The sequence below is a fragment of the Hirundo rustica genome, chromosome 3, assembly GCF_015227805.2.
Source record: "Hirundo rustica isolate bHirRus1 chromosome 3, bHirRus1.pri.v3, whole genome shotgun sequence".
NCBI lineage: Eukaryota > Metazoa > Chordata > Aves > Passeriformes > Hirundinidae > Hirundo > Hirundo rustica.
The window spans coordinates 6,298,927-6,313,016 of NC_053452.1; the positions used below are offsets into that span (position 1 = coordinate 6,298,927).

The 14,090-nt window shown below is 41.2% G+C and overlaps 1 long non-coding RNA gene across 2 annotated transcripts in view; it reads right to left on the reverse strand.

The window, feature by feature from the left end:
• LOC120749871 (uncharacterized) overlaps positions 1-14,090 on the reverse strand; it is a 172,129-nt gene that overhangs the window by 66,582 nt on the left and 91,457 nt on the right. For both annotated transcript variants that reach the window (XR_009207672.1, XR_005699803.1), the window contains exon 3: positions 1,085-1,216. This is a non-coding gene — a long non-coding RNA (uncharacterized LOC120749871). The remainder of the gene's footprint in view (positions 1-1,084; positions 1,217-14,090) is intronic.

A 14,090-nucleotide genomic window follows, 5' to 3' on the forward strand; every position in this document is an offset into this window, starting at 1 on the left:
GTTGCTCTTTCTGCTGTTCTTTGGGTCAGGATAAACAATTCTTTTTAAGTTGCATCCTAAAAGTACATTCTTTTTTTGTTTGTCAAAAAAAATAGGGTGATGGAGATAAATTTAAACCAAGACAGAGAAACAAGAAACCTAAATCATAACACACACCTTCCTTGCCAGGACTCAGACGGTATTACCCGTACTCGCATGCCTTGCGATAAATAATTATGCTTAATCAAAAACAAATTGAGCAGTCTTGTTCAGACACAGCAGTCCCCCGTGGATGCTGACACTGTTTCTACAGATGAAAGGGATTATGTTTAACACAGGACTTTAAGGCTAAACACAAGAGCCCATCTCCATCCCTTGCTTCCTCCTTCCCCCTTTTTTCACCCTGACATGCTCACATAGACAAAACGGTGGAATAAAACCTTTTGCCTTTCACATTTCAAATGGAAAGGGTGAATTAACTATTCAGGGAAGATCTGCAAACTCATCAGGAAGAAACCATAGCAGAGAAGTGTATCTTCCCAGCAGCAAATGTTAGCCTTTCAGCTTAATCCAGAACAGAGCATATTCTCTCCTAGGCGCTTAATTTGGATACACAGTTGCCTTGCTTACCAGAGGCAAAATTACCACGGTTCTGGACTCCATGCACAGCCAAGGTTTCCACACCAATAACATAACTTTGTAGTTTTCTATCTGGCCTACTCCCCACCACCACCACACTCATAATTTTTTTTTCCCACTGTTTATTCTTTTCTATGCCTCCACGGAAGACAGAAAGGCAAAAAAAATCATACTGGGATTGGACTAGATAGCCAGGCTAAGCCTGCCCATCTCTGCCCAATCTAAAACTTTCCCAGTTCTTCTCCTTTGATCTCCCCTCCTCTTTATGTACATTTCAACCATCTGTTGTTTCCCCCGTGACCCAGCCCCAAACCTGTAATGGGATCTGTTCTGCTGCACGGGGCTCAGCACAAACAATTTCCATTTCAGAACCCCCAGTCCAGCCAGGTCCCAAAACTTTACAGGCTCATCTTTACAAACAGCACAACCAAACTGTGAGATAAAACAGAAAAAACTTTACACTTACCTTTCCTGATGCATGAATACATTCCAGAATCCCAGATAAAGAGGATGAGATAGGAGCTTTATCCATCAGCCCATTGCAGCTCCAACCATTGCAGTTTCCCAGGTAGTGATTTGAAGTCCATGGAGTGGAGTCCTGAAAAAAATCAAGCAGTAAAAACATAGATTTTGTAATATTTCTTTTTGTTCACAACTTTGATGAAGGCAAGTTATTTTGGATGTTATGATTATTTTTGAGGGTCAGAACACCGTGGAAGGTGAGTAACTGGCAGAGACATAGAAGACATGCTTAAGGGGCCTTGGTTCCCTCCTCATGGCTGAGACAGGAAGATGACAGGTTTAATTTTGAAAAGAAAAACCACAAAGCCAAGGCTGTTACTTGGTTGCAAATTCCAGAAGTTTTTCCACTACGGATGCTCATGACCTGCACGAGAATAAAAAGTCCTAAGGAAAACCCTAAGGACCACCATTCTGGCCAGGATAGCTGGGTGTAGTTCAGGTAATTTCTGATAACACATCTACTTATCATTTTGATACATGACCTAATTTTCATTCAAGCCAGTGGTAAAATTCTGCTGGCAGATGCTGAATTGGAGAACTTTGTCCAACACCCAGAAGGAAAGAGAAAATCCAGAATCCTCCTCCAAGAACCGTGGGGAGACTGGAACCACTTTTCAGCTCTGCCAGAATTTTCCCACGTGACCTCCTGCCGATTTTTAATTTTGCCTCACCAAGAGGCCGAAACATATTTTTAAAACCTAATGAACTTTATAAACCAGAGCTTCTGTGGCATAATTCCCATTAAAAAGGAAAACAAAAACAAAACACCAAGTGCCTGGGAAAGTTTTTAGTGCAAGAATTTTTAAATGGTCTTTTTCCCCTTTTGTGGCAAAGTGAGAGTAGGTATAAAACTTTTGTCATCCATAATATGTGGCATAAAATTGATCTTCAATTAATCCACATCACACTGTATTTCCCTAATGAGAGTTCTTAATGTGAAAAGAAATCTCTGCATTTCATAGAAGACATCATAAGACTGTAGTGAATAAAGAAGAAGAGGTGGAAAGGGAAGCCTGCATCCCTTAAATCCATGATAGGGTCACGATTCAGCTTCATATGTGTGACTGGAGCATTTAAAACACAGCTCAACTCAGCTGCAGCCTGACAGGTACACAACATCCCATAGCATTGCAGCATCTTTCATCTTGGAATGTTTAGGGTCCAAATCATCACAAACTTTGAAGCATGGAGATTTTGCCTGTGTTTCCATTGTCTCTAGTGCCCATGGAGGCATCTAAAATTCTCAGCCAGATTCCACTCTGTGACTAAGCCATGACAGAGGATTTAGAACTCAGGACTGAGATGTGATTGTGGCATTACATGAGTGTTCCATAATGGAATACACAGCACTAGAGAATTTGCCTCTCAAGACTTGCTCAAAAAGAGCTGTCTTCCTCTTTAACTCAGCATGTATTCATATTTTTATTCCTATCAGCTTTTTTTTTTTTTTTTTTTTTTTTTTTTTTTAGCATTTACAGGCTCCAGTAATATCTGAGGTTCTGCTGCCTTTGAACAACTACACAGAATTAGGAACTGAATTCAGAGCTACAGCTTTCCAGCTTGGGCCTATCAGAGACATCCTAAAGTCTTTTCAGGTCAATGTCTGCAGAGCACACAACCATTTCCCAAAGGCCAGCAAGAACGTTGTCATTTGCTTCGGCAGGCATAAGATCAAGATCCAGCCATGACCATGGATGTATTTCCCAAAAATGTTCTACCCGATAAAAATATTTGCACTCTCTAAGGGGAGTCAGGAATGAGAAAGTTACAGAAGGGTTCATAAACACAGTCTCAACAACAACAACAAAAAGCTCTGCTGCAGACCCAGCTTCAAGTTCCCAGCTCATCTGTTTCTCTCATTACGCCTGGCAGATACAGAACAGTTTTGCTTGTCAGGAGCTGAAAGGGTTAATGCAAGGCTGGAAGTTTTTTTACAGTTAATAGCAGTGGAAAAATTGTAGAGCAGCTTGGTCCAGCATCTAATCACAAAAATAGTTCCTTGTAAAGAGACTTGAGGGCAGAGACTCTGCAAGTTCTTCACGTATTTTACGCTTTTTCTTCAAGAAATTACAGTAAACCCAATATTCTGGGATAAAGTTTTCCATAGCTTTATGGTGACCTTGACAAAAAGGAAGTCAATAACTGGCAATTATAAAGAGAGGGAAAAAAAAAAAGTTTGTCCAATCTGTCCTCATTTCGTCAACTGTGGTATTTTCAGTTTTTTGACTAGCATGTTTAGTCAGAAATAATTTCAGGTTATTTCAAGCATGCAAAGACACTGAAGAGAAAATAGTGTACAGTTAGATTAACTTTATTGGTTTGAAATCCTGATGGTCATCTTCAAAACCAAATGTCAAGAAATTATACAGAGCAGCCCATAAGCTAAGTCACTTGGCTTTGATATACAAGAAAATTTCTCAAAATTCAAGCCAGCAGTCAGTTGCAGTAAAAGTTTTGTTGAGCCACTGATGGTACTTTTAAGTATTTGAGAAGTTCTTGCCTTTGGTTAAAAAAAAAAAAAAAAAAAAAAAAAAAAAAGTAGTTTCACCTTCACTGAAAGACAATCCTAAAAACCAGGTGACCTTAAGAGCCCTGGTTTAGAATCACATTTCTACAGGGCCTAAAGCTTCAGCTGCAGCATTAATTTAAAAGGATCTGAATGTGCTCAGCAGAATCAATTCAGACCATGCTGTTATTTCAGCGCATATTAGATCCAGCACTAAATAAATCTTTAAAGGTATTTATGTATCTGTTTCCCATTGAAATCACATCTTTGAGGGTATTTGTGTATCTATGTCCCATTGAATTCAAGGGTTTAGACATTTATCTTTTACAGCAGACCAGAGTAAGACACCAGAGGAAAAGCCTAACTCAGAGAAGTTTCTAGAAATGCTGCTAGCTAGCAGCCAATACCACTCCCGGAGATTCCTGATCTTTATTCCTGTCAGATTAAAATACTCAGAGCTTGAATCAGAGGGCAGCAAACTAAGCAAAGGGCTGTTATCCCTCACCTGGGATGACTGCTGCTGCAGCATTCCCGGACAGTGAGAGAAACAAAAAACTCTGTGACATGACAGCAGCAGATACATCACTACCAGTGAGAATATCAGATAGAAGTAATAACTCAAAGCATTTCTTCTGTTGAAATCTCTGTCTCTCAGCGCGCATTTGCACAGTGCCTTTGTTTTGTCTGAGACCTTTGGCTGCAATGATCATCATGATGAGGTGGCAGGGCAAGGGGGAATGGCTCTAAACTGGCAGAGGGCAGGATTAAATTAGGTGCTAGGAAGAAATTCTCTACTGCGAGCATGGTGAGACACTGAAACAGCCCAGAGAACCTGTGGATGAAAGTGGAACACTGCCCCAATCCCTGGAGGTGTTCCAGTCCAGACTGGATGAAGGTTTCAGCAGCCTGGTCTGGTAGAAGGTGGAGCTAGAACCATGTGGTGTTTAAGGCCCCTTCCAACCCAAACCATTCCACAAAAAAAGCCATTGGCAAAATACAGTTCAGGTCCAAAGAGCAGTGCAGTTTCCTGACGTGGAGACAAGAAATCCACAACCACTTATGCCCAGTGGTTTGACAGAAATGCTGTGGAGCTACCACACTTTGACAGCTCCAAAACATCCACGTAATTAACAAACAGTAGGGTTTTCTGCCCTCCCCTTCTTCTGATTGTTTTCATTTCCCTTGTTATCAAATAGTTTGGAGGAAGTTAGTTTATGAAAGAGAATTACGGTAGGCCCATCTCTGGAAAATTCCCACTGGTCTGACTTCAAGGCTAATAAAAATGCTTTATTGTTTCTTCTGCTGATCCTCCTAACTGGTCAGCAACCCCCCAGGGCACAGTTAGTGCAACAAATTCAGCTTGGAGTGCCTGGTGTCTCATGCACAGTTCTAGTTAGGAATGAGTTTCCTGTTATGAAAGAATGATCCTGTCAAAGAGCTGCTGCTTTTTTTCTTTCCCTTTTTTAAATTTCTCACCTGTTCTTGTCCTTGTTTGGAAAGAGGTCACAATGATGATGCTTATTTTTCCACTATACGATTTTTGTCAATCGTCTAAAATAAGAATTTCATGGTATATAGAAAGAAATGGATGGCTGGTTCCCCACCACCATTTCTTACCTGCCTGCACTCAAAACATCACCTCTTAATATTTTCTTGCATGGTTTAGAGGGAAGTGCAAACATGACTATAAGCTACCTATTCCAGATGGATTTATTACAAAAAAAAAAAAAAAAAAAAAAAAGGCTTTAAAAAGCAGCAAGAGGAGACTGAAGCCCAGAAGAGTAAAAATAAGTATAGTTTAATGTATTTGGGCTTTTATCACATTTAGCTATTTTACAGGAATTGGAAGATGGATTTAATACCTGCCATTAGCGCAAGACACAAGATTGAGAGCTGATGTAGGTCCTGAAGCTCAAGCAAACATCCTTATAAAGCAGCATCCCCTGAAATGGGGAAAAGAGCACATGGGATAAAGGCAGACGTCTCTCTCCTGAAACCATCAGTCTCCTACGCCATAAGCAACCTTTCTAATTTCCTTCTGACTTCAGGTGGAGTAGGAAAACTCTGAGATGAGTTCACTGAGTTCAGTGAGAGTGTTTCCACTAACTTCAGAGGGGTTTGGAACACACTCTGTATAAATAAGGATGGCAGAATGGCAGAAAAAACAAATGTACTATTTAAAGCTAGGGAAAAGAATCCACTGTGGTTCAATACATCTGCAAAAAAATTCAAACTCATGCTTCTGAAACAGGCTAAAAGAAGTTTTGCTCTTACCTGTACTTTTACCTAGAATGTTCTTCCTATTTCTCAAAATCCTATACAGTCTACTAAAACTCTAGAAATGTGGGAACAAGAGGAAATAACAATCTTTATTCCTTCAGGATTCTCAACATAATCCTGGTCTGACTGAAGTTTTATATTGATTTCTATGAAACCAGAATTCCAGCCGCTGAGAAGAAATTGCAACCCCCATTTACAAGAAAAAAAAAAAAAAATCTGTCAAAAAACCTGGCACAAAAACGTAACTAAACAAAGTACACAAGGGATTTCAAATGAGATTAGAAGCATTGTTTTGACCCTGTGGCTTTCAGAGGGGTGTGAGAAAAGCACAGTAAAGAGCACAAGAGGCCTTTGCAAACTGGGCAGCCGAGACAGACAATTTAAAGGAATTGGAAAAGAAAGTCTAAACGGAAATGGAGTGAAAGGAAAATACAACTCCATCTAGGGTGAAAGGAATGAAGACCAATAATCGTTGGGATTCAGTTTTGTTTCTGTGGTAGGTGCTCTAAAATCCATGTTGGAGGAGCAGACAGAAAGGTCACGGAAGTCAAAATTATTATATGAGAAAGGAAGTAAGGAACAATGGGCTCAGAGAAGTCGTGACAACCGAAGGATTGGTGGTCTTCACTGGGAAAGAATGGGTGGCCTTTATTGATGGGCTCTTTCTACAGAGATGAATTACTGTGTGCAGTATCTGCACAGACCAGAAGGGCACTGCTGACAGACTTGCTGAGTTATTTGCTGTGGATAAACTATCTAAGTATTCTTTCCTGATTCTGATTTTGAACAAGTCTAAGCGCTGCCGCAATATCTCACAAATCCCAGCACGCACATATGGTTCTTCACATAAGAAGTCTCCTTAGCCCCAGAGGGACTACACACGTCCTTCAGTTGAGAAGAAGGTTGTGCTTTGCAAAGAACAAGATCCACTGAGCCAAACACCTGAGCAAAGTCACATTAAAGGGACACAGAGCCGCAGCAGCTCTGGCCACTGCTCCTTGACTTTATCTCCCTTCACAGCCTTTTTCTACACCCTTTACTAAGGTTTCTAGTTCTTTAGAGCAATGGGCCTGTATTTCACTGAAAAGGACCTTGGTGAACGTTAATTGATACTCCCCAAATTGTAAATTATTAAATACTTGAGGTTTGTGATTGATCACTAAATACATGCTCTGTTATATTCAGGAATATTAAACCAGCAGAGATGAGTAAGGAAGAGAGAATAGGTGTGAATTTTTTCTTGTTGTTGTTTTTTACTAATTGAGTTATTCACGTGAAGATACCCCTCTCCAGGAGCAATGAGCAAAATCTGCACCTGTTTTCACAAGAACAACCAAGGCAGGCAGGCAAAAAGGCTGAAATATTTTCCAGGAAATTTAGAGGTGCCGGTGCCCTGAATGTCCTACTGCAAATGAGGATTGAGGGGGTGGGATCACGTAATAAATAACTTGTTTACTCCAAGTTTAGCATGTGAGAGACCAGATCACAGGTGGGAATATTGGCTATGTTCAGTCTTCTGTTCAAAACAAAGCTGTCCATTGCAGTGGTGAAAAATAAAAAAAAAAATCACACGAGGACTGGGAAGTTTCTGTTAGAGGGCACATTTTACAGGACCAAGCTGTGGGAATCTGTGGGTGTGTAGTATGCTGAGGTTTGAACTTGGGAACTGTGAATGCCATCTCGACATCCAAGAGCAGCAATGTGCAGAAGGAGCCAGCGCCACAGACCACCTCATCTCCGAAAAGCCCACAGCAATCCAATCCATCTGCATGTCACGAGATCCCAGCCTGGCCTGAGTGCAGACCTATGGGCATCTATCCTGTTGTCCACACGGACCTATTCAGTGTCTTTCTGTACCCCCTGTGGCTCTGAATACATGATCAGCGATATGACAAGTGCTTTCTTTCCCTCCCAGCACCCCCCTCCTTTTTTTTTTTTTTTTTTTTTTTTTGGTCAGGAAATGCCAGCCCGTGTGAGTATCTCACAGAAAATGAATGGGAAATTTGCGAATTCCTGTAAACACCCACAAACTTTCTCATGATCTCTTGTCACTCCTCAATGGATGGTCCTTTGCAACTCCAAGAGGCCTGGGCAGCTGAATACAGCAAACATATTGTGCCAGCCTCTGAAACGTGGGGTTGTTTCACAAAGCAAATGCCCACACTACCTGGAGCTGGGCAAGCACACAATCACTCTAGTCTAACAGAGTAATTCTGCTAATTTTTCTTTTTTTTTTTTTTTTTCCACTTAAAGCAACCAACACCACACAAATACAGGTCTGTTGAGAATTATCTTTCTCAGAGTAACGCTTCTAAAAGCACAGGCTGATCTAGGCTTACTTGACAGGATCCTGCTGGAGGTTTTCTGGAGTGCTGAGCTTACACTTCTTAGCATCAAGTCTCCAGCAATTCCTAAAAATAACATCTCCTATCCCGCTTATCCTTGGCACCAAAGGAGCCTAAACCATATCACTGTGGAAGAGTTCTGATACATTTTCACTGACTCAAACATGAACCCCACAGCTCCCAGCTCAGCCAAGTGGCCATTTGAGAAAGACACCACATCTTGACCGGAATACAGGAGAGCAGATGAAACCACAGTGGGAAAATCTAGCAGTGGATTTTGTTTGCAAGTCTCCAGAAGTGTCTAAGAGTTACTGGAGAATAGAATCTGACAGGTTATCCTGTTCAAGGGAACCAGGTAAAACCCAGTGAAATCAGTCTCATTTGGGATGTTCAGGTTCCCACAAAGCCTCAGCCAGATGACCCCGAGATGCCCCTACAGACCCATCAGCAATTCAGCAGCAGCCAGAACAAGGAGGAAATCGGGGCCTTATTTGAGACCAGCCAAAGCAAAACAAACCAAAGACTTGGTTGCCACTGCCAAAATTCTGCTTTCACAAGTCAGGAATCCTGATCATGCATCTGCCTCACTTGCCCCTCATTTGCCCACATCCGCTGAGTTTACAAATGAACCTATTAGAAGGCATGAATTTCTATTTTATTTGCCAGGGGGAAAGATGGTAACAAAAGGAGGCTGCGAGTGAATGAATATGCCAATGCTCCTTTTGGTTTTACTGGCATGTCATTATATTGCAAAAATAGAACTTGATTTTTAAAATAAACAGAGCATAATATGGAGGTTTCTGTGTAAACAAAGGATTGTACATGTGGTGGTATGATACAAAATTTCATGATCAAGAAATTTCTCATTCAGCTTGTCCAATCAGCCAGAACAAACTTGCAGTCTGTAGACTTTAATTATAATTGCATCTAATTGATTCTTTTTCCTTCCTTTTTTAAATCTGTGGTATTGTGGTGCTGCATCAACAGTAGCTCTTGACACAAGAATGCACATTATGGACTCCAGGGTAGGAAACGGAAAGAACCGTATGAGTAAATACCTCATGCCCACTACATTGGTTACTTGCTGTTTATTTTCCTTTGGAAAAGTTCAGAGAAATCAGCAAACCTAGCTCTGAATTTGGAGAGCCAGCTGCCTCCTGCCTTTGAGGGGAGCCCCTGTCCACGGAGGGAACACACAGGGAAGCTGGGCCCCAGAGCCTACAAGGGGAGCTGAGTCATGGGTTCTAAAATTGCTGCTAACATTGAGAGTCAAGCAGTGCTGGCCACAGCCAGATACCCAGATAATTCCCTTGGGAAATTCAGCAGCAGAGAGACACTTTCAGGCTTGTATGACAGGCAAACAGGGATTTTCAAAAATCTGATACAGAAAATGTGGGCACCTGTTATAGGTTCACATCCTTTTCTCAAGCAATCTCTGCATGACTTATTCAAGTCCCTGTGACAGTTCAAAATTGCATCCAGATTACTTGACTCAGCCCTATTCTTCCCTTAGGCACGCTACCTAACGTGTCCAGCAATGGATGAACAAATCAGGATCCTAAACCACCTTTTCAAAGGATTTTGGCATAACATCTCATTAAAACAATGGAATATATGTTCTTAATTCACTTAGTAATTTCTGAAAATAAACAGAGGGTTACCAAAGATCGTGCTAAAAATACTTTTATGCTTTTTACAAATATTTAAGGCTTGCTATCTGCAGACGCTGTGTCAGTCTCTTGACCTCTGCATGTATGAAGACAACGGTCAGAATTCACACACCCTGCTGGTGTTTCTGTCTGGCCTTGCTAACTGGTCCCTGACCAGTTAATGCTGCCCTCTTTTAGGGGTGTTCTCTAAAAGCCCATGAAAAACAATAGACACTGAGAATCAGATTTTGGCTGCATCAAATGGCACCATGTAAAAAAAAAAAAAAAGGCAAAAAACAAACCAAACCAAGACTCTCGACAAAGATGTCAGTGACTCAACAGCTCCCAGTAACCACTGCAAAATAAACATTAGGCAGTAATTGCTATGTAGGGGTTGAGCATCTGCTAAGAAGTACCTTATTTTCATTGAACTATGATTCTAACAGAGTAATCTCTCCCCAGCAGGAATATGGCTGAGGGGCCATACTCCAAATGTGGAGCGTGCTGATATACAGCAGTCCCCCTTTGCACAATAACTGTGCTCAGCCAGAGAAATCACAGGAGGTTTTTGTTTTGAAAGAGGATGCCTGACAATAAAAGACAGCATTTAAAATCAGCAGCTTCCTGGTTACTTGTGTGGTACAATGTCCCCCAAAGCAAACATCTCTGAGCACCTTTAAACGTGGGGTTTGACTCACAGCAGGGAGAGGCTGCCCAGTGTCAAACCAACGCTGAAAGTGCACAATGACAAAACCCCCTCTCAGGAATTGTTAGCCAGGATGAATCCACGAAAGTACTCAGCCAGCTACTTCCCTGTGCAGGGAGCTGGTGTGGTCTGGGGAGATGTCTCTGCCACACGCTGCACTGGGCGCCTCTGGAATAAACCCCAACCTAAACCATGTCGCACTGATAGTGAGATCCTGCCTGCCAGCCTTGAACCAAACATTCCTGGGAAAACACACTCTGTTTGAGAAGTCAAACTCCTAAAAGAAAGCTTTTTTTGATGGTAAAGCTATGGTAAACTGGAGGAGTGTTTGCTCTCTGCCATAATCTTGGATAATCGAGCCAGTTTTCTAGACAGAGCTGAGCTTTGGGAATCGGCTATTCCTGTCAGAGCCGGATTCCTCGCAGCAAGAATGCTTGCAATCTGTGCGACTCTGTGTCCCAGGACAGTATGGCTGTGTAAACAGAAGGCTGCAGTGGGATTATACTGAAATTTCACATCATACTCTCACAGTAAGGCCAGCCTCTAAAGCCCTGGCTCTATTTTTACCTGTTGTGGGACAGGATGGTGGTATATGGGAAATACAGCTGGAACAGAGGGAAGTCATTGTACTTCGCCCTGCATGACAGGAGGAAGGGTGTAAGATCTAAACCAGGTTTATTAACTGTGCATTTTCTTATTCTTACAATGTGTTATGTACAAGGACATGGCACACTGGATATATCCAGGTGCTAAGCCAAGTCTGCAAAGCAACCCAAGCTTTCCATACCTGTTGGGGTGCCTACAGTAGTGCTGATGCCTTAAGATTTAGCTTTCATATTTGCAGATTCTGTGCTGCCTAGGGATGCCGTTCTGAGCCTCATATTAAGTGTCAGTCAGCTCCCTTCACAGAGTAGGGAGACAAAACAAATCCTTTTCCTGCTGGAGGCCAAGGACAATGAGTACAACTTTCAGGCCCAAAAGCACAAACAACGGTGGACTGAAGAGAGAAAACAAGAAGGATGGGACCTCACAACCTGAAGCTGTAACTGGACACTAAAACCGCAATATACAAATGGACCAAAACTTATAAAAATGTAAGATCTCGTGACCCATCAGCCATTTTGTGACCATTCTTGGTCCACCCTGGGTGCAGCCTTGGTCTGGCTCCAGTCTTGCCTGAGGTGGATCCTGGAGGCCTTTCAATAAATACCTACTTTACTCAGGTCAGCCTTCTTAGGCATCAGTGCAGGCTGATTTTCAGAAATGCTGAGAACTCCCAGATCCCACTGGAGCAAAAAGGCAGAGCCAATAATAGCCAGGCTGAACAAACAACTACTGGAACCCTTGTCTCTGCACAATTAGACTACTAAATGTCTTAGAAAAATCTGCTTCACGCTGCCAAAATTTGAGCACTCGTTTTTGTAAACTTAATGATGGAATTGTAGCATTTACACAATTGTATAAAAACCATCAGCACCAAATTTCAAAATCAGTATGCTACAGGCTTCCAGTTTTCCAGCCTTTTCTATACTTTTTTTTTTTTAATATATATAGAATTTAAAAGATTAAATTTTGTTTGCTAGCATAAACATCAATATTACATCGGAGTTCTTCTCTCCATCCATACCTCTGACTACACAATACTTGTCTACCTCACTTCCAATTAGGACTATGTATAATTTTCTGTAATTTCAATCTATATCAAAGACAGTTTTTAACAAGAAAGTTTTGCTTTGTTTTTTACCCTGGCTATAAAATATCATTTGCAGGATACTCTAGAAAGAAAAACAGTTGAACTTGACAAGTACAGCTGATAGAGAAGATAGGAGTTGATAGATGACAACTGCTGCAGCTTTTAATATCACTTTATCAGTCATGACACAAGCGATTTCTGATGCGGAGTGATCCTTATAATTTCTCTCAGATGCTGATAAATCCAAGTGGCTGGAGAACTAAAAGTCCTCATCCAAAGTCCCTTAAAGAAACAGGCTTTAGAGAGTGACTCAATAAAAATTCCCACCCCAAGCTGCCTGTCAGTGGAAAAAAACAAAGAAGAGAGACTCTGAAGGGCAGTTAAGAAGCCGATTTCACCAAAATGTCAGGGATTTTGATCCTTGCACTCCCTTTATAACACTGAAAACCTCCTTGTACCTATTAAAATGTCATGAAGGAAAAGGCTTTGGGATGAAATCTGGTTTGCATGGAATGAGACAGCTTTTAAACACACAGGAATGAGGCAGCCCCTTCCCTGCAAAGTTTACGACAGAGCTGGATACAGGGAAGAGTGAGGCCAGATTGGCCATGGCAAAGAACATCAGCTGCCCCCCTTCTCCTCTGCAGGTGCTCCAGCAAATTGCCAGAGCGTGAAACCTCCCCATCTCACCTGAGAGGAGCAAACCACAGCCTGCCAAAAACAAACCAGCCTTTAACCTTTGCAGTCTTTTAACCTTTACATAAACTGTGCTTGTTTTCCCGTGAGAACAATGGCCTTATTGTTTGACTCAAAATACAGTACATGACCTGTGATGTTAGGAAATGAATGAATTGTTGTGTTGTCAACAGTTGCTTTTTTTCTACGCCTCCCTATATCTAGGAATTTCTTTCCACGCACTTAAGTTTTAAGGAAAACACAACACTTGTGAAAAGGCTGCTGATACCTCAAAGCTGACAAGTTATAGTAGGGAATTTATATGACATATATTTTGAGTAATTCAAAAACTCCTAATCTCAGCCTGCTTTTCAAAAAAAATTCTCTCCAATTTAGGCATGTAACATTAATTTTCAGGAGTTTACTTTGCCCAGACATTCTGATTTCAGACACGCAACAGGGACTTTACAAAATCTGGCTACTTATTAAAATGCCAGAATAGAAGCAGAGCTCTTCTGAACATCTGGCCAGACTGTGGGTATGTGACTCAAGATGACTGCATGAGAAAATCCAGGGTAGGTAAGGGAGCAACAAAAGATTAGGAGGAAAAAATCAGACACTCATTCAATATTAGACATTAAGTCCTTCTTCAAACACTCATTGCTTACTACAAGTTCATTTAAAATTGGTAAATGTCCAAAACTGTTATGGCAAAGATGAAGATAAAGCAGAATTTTTACATAGAACAGAGAAGGTTCCATCCCTCCAAAGAATCCATCTTCTGAAGGATAAGAAACAACAACGTAATGATTAATGATGAAAAACTTACGAAAACGAATCCTTAAAGTTCAAAGAAGTTTTTAAAAAGGAATTCAAAACCAATATGAAAAAACCCTTAAGCAATTACACACCAGTTACTAGATTAGAACACTTCAATCAGTTCAGGAAAGGAAAGATTGTCAGTTTTGTGAGACCCACTGGATGTTGAATGGACATGTGAACATATGTTTATGTAGAGGAAATATTTACACAGGTTGGACTTATTCTTACTTGAAAGGATACATATTTGTATGTGTGGAAGCTACACATATTAATG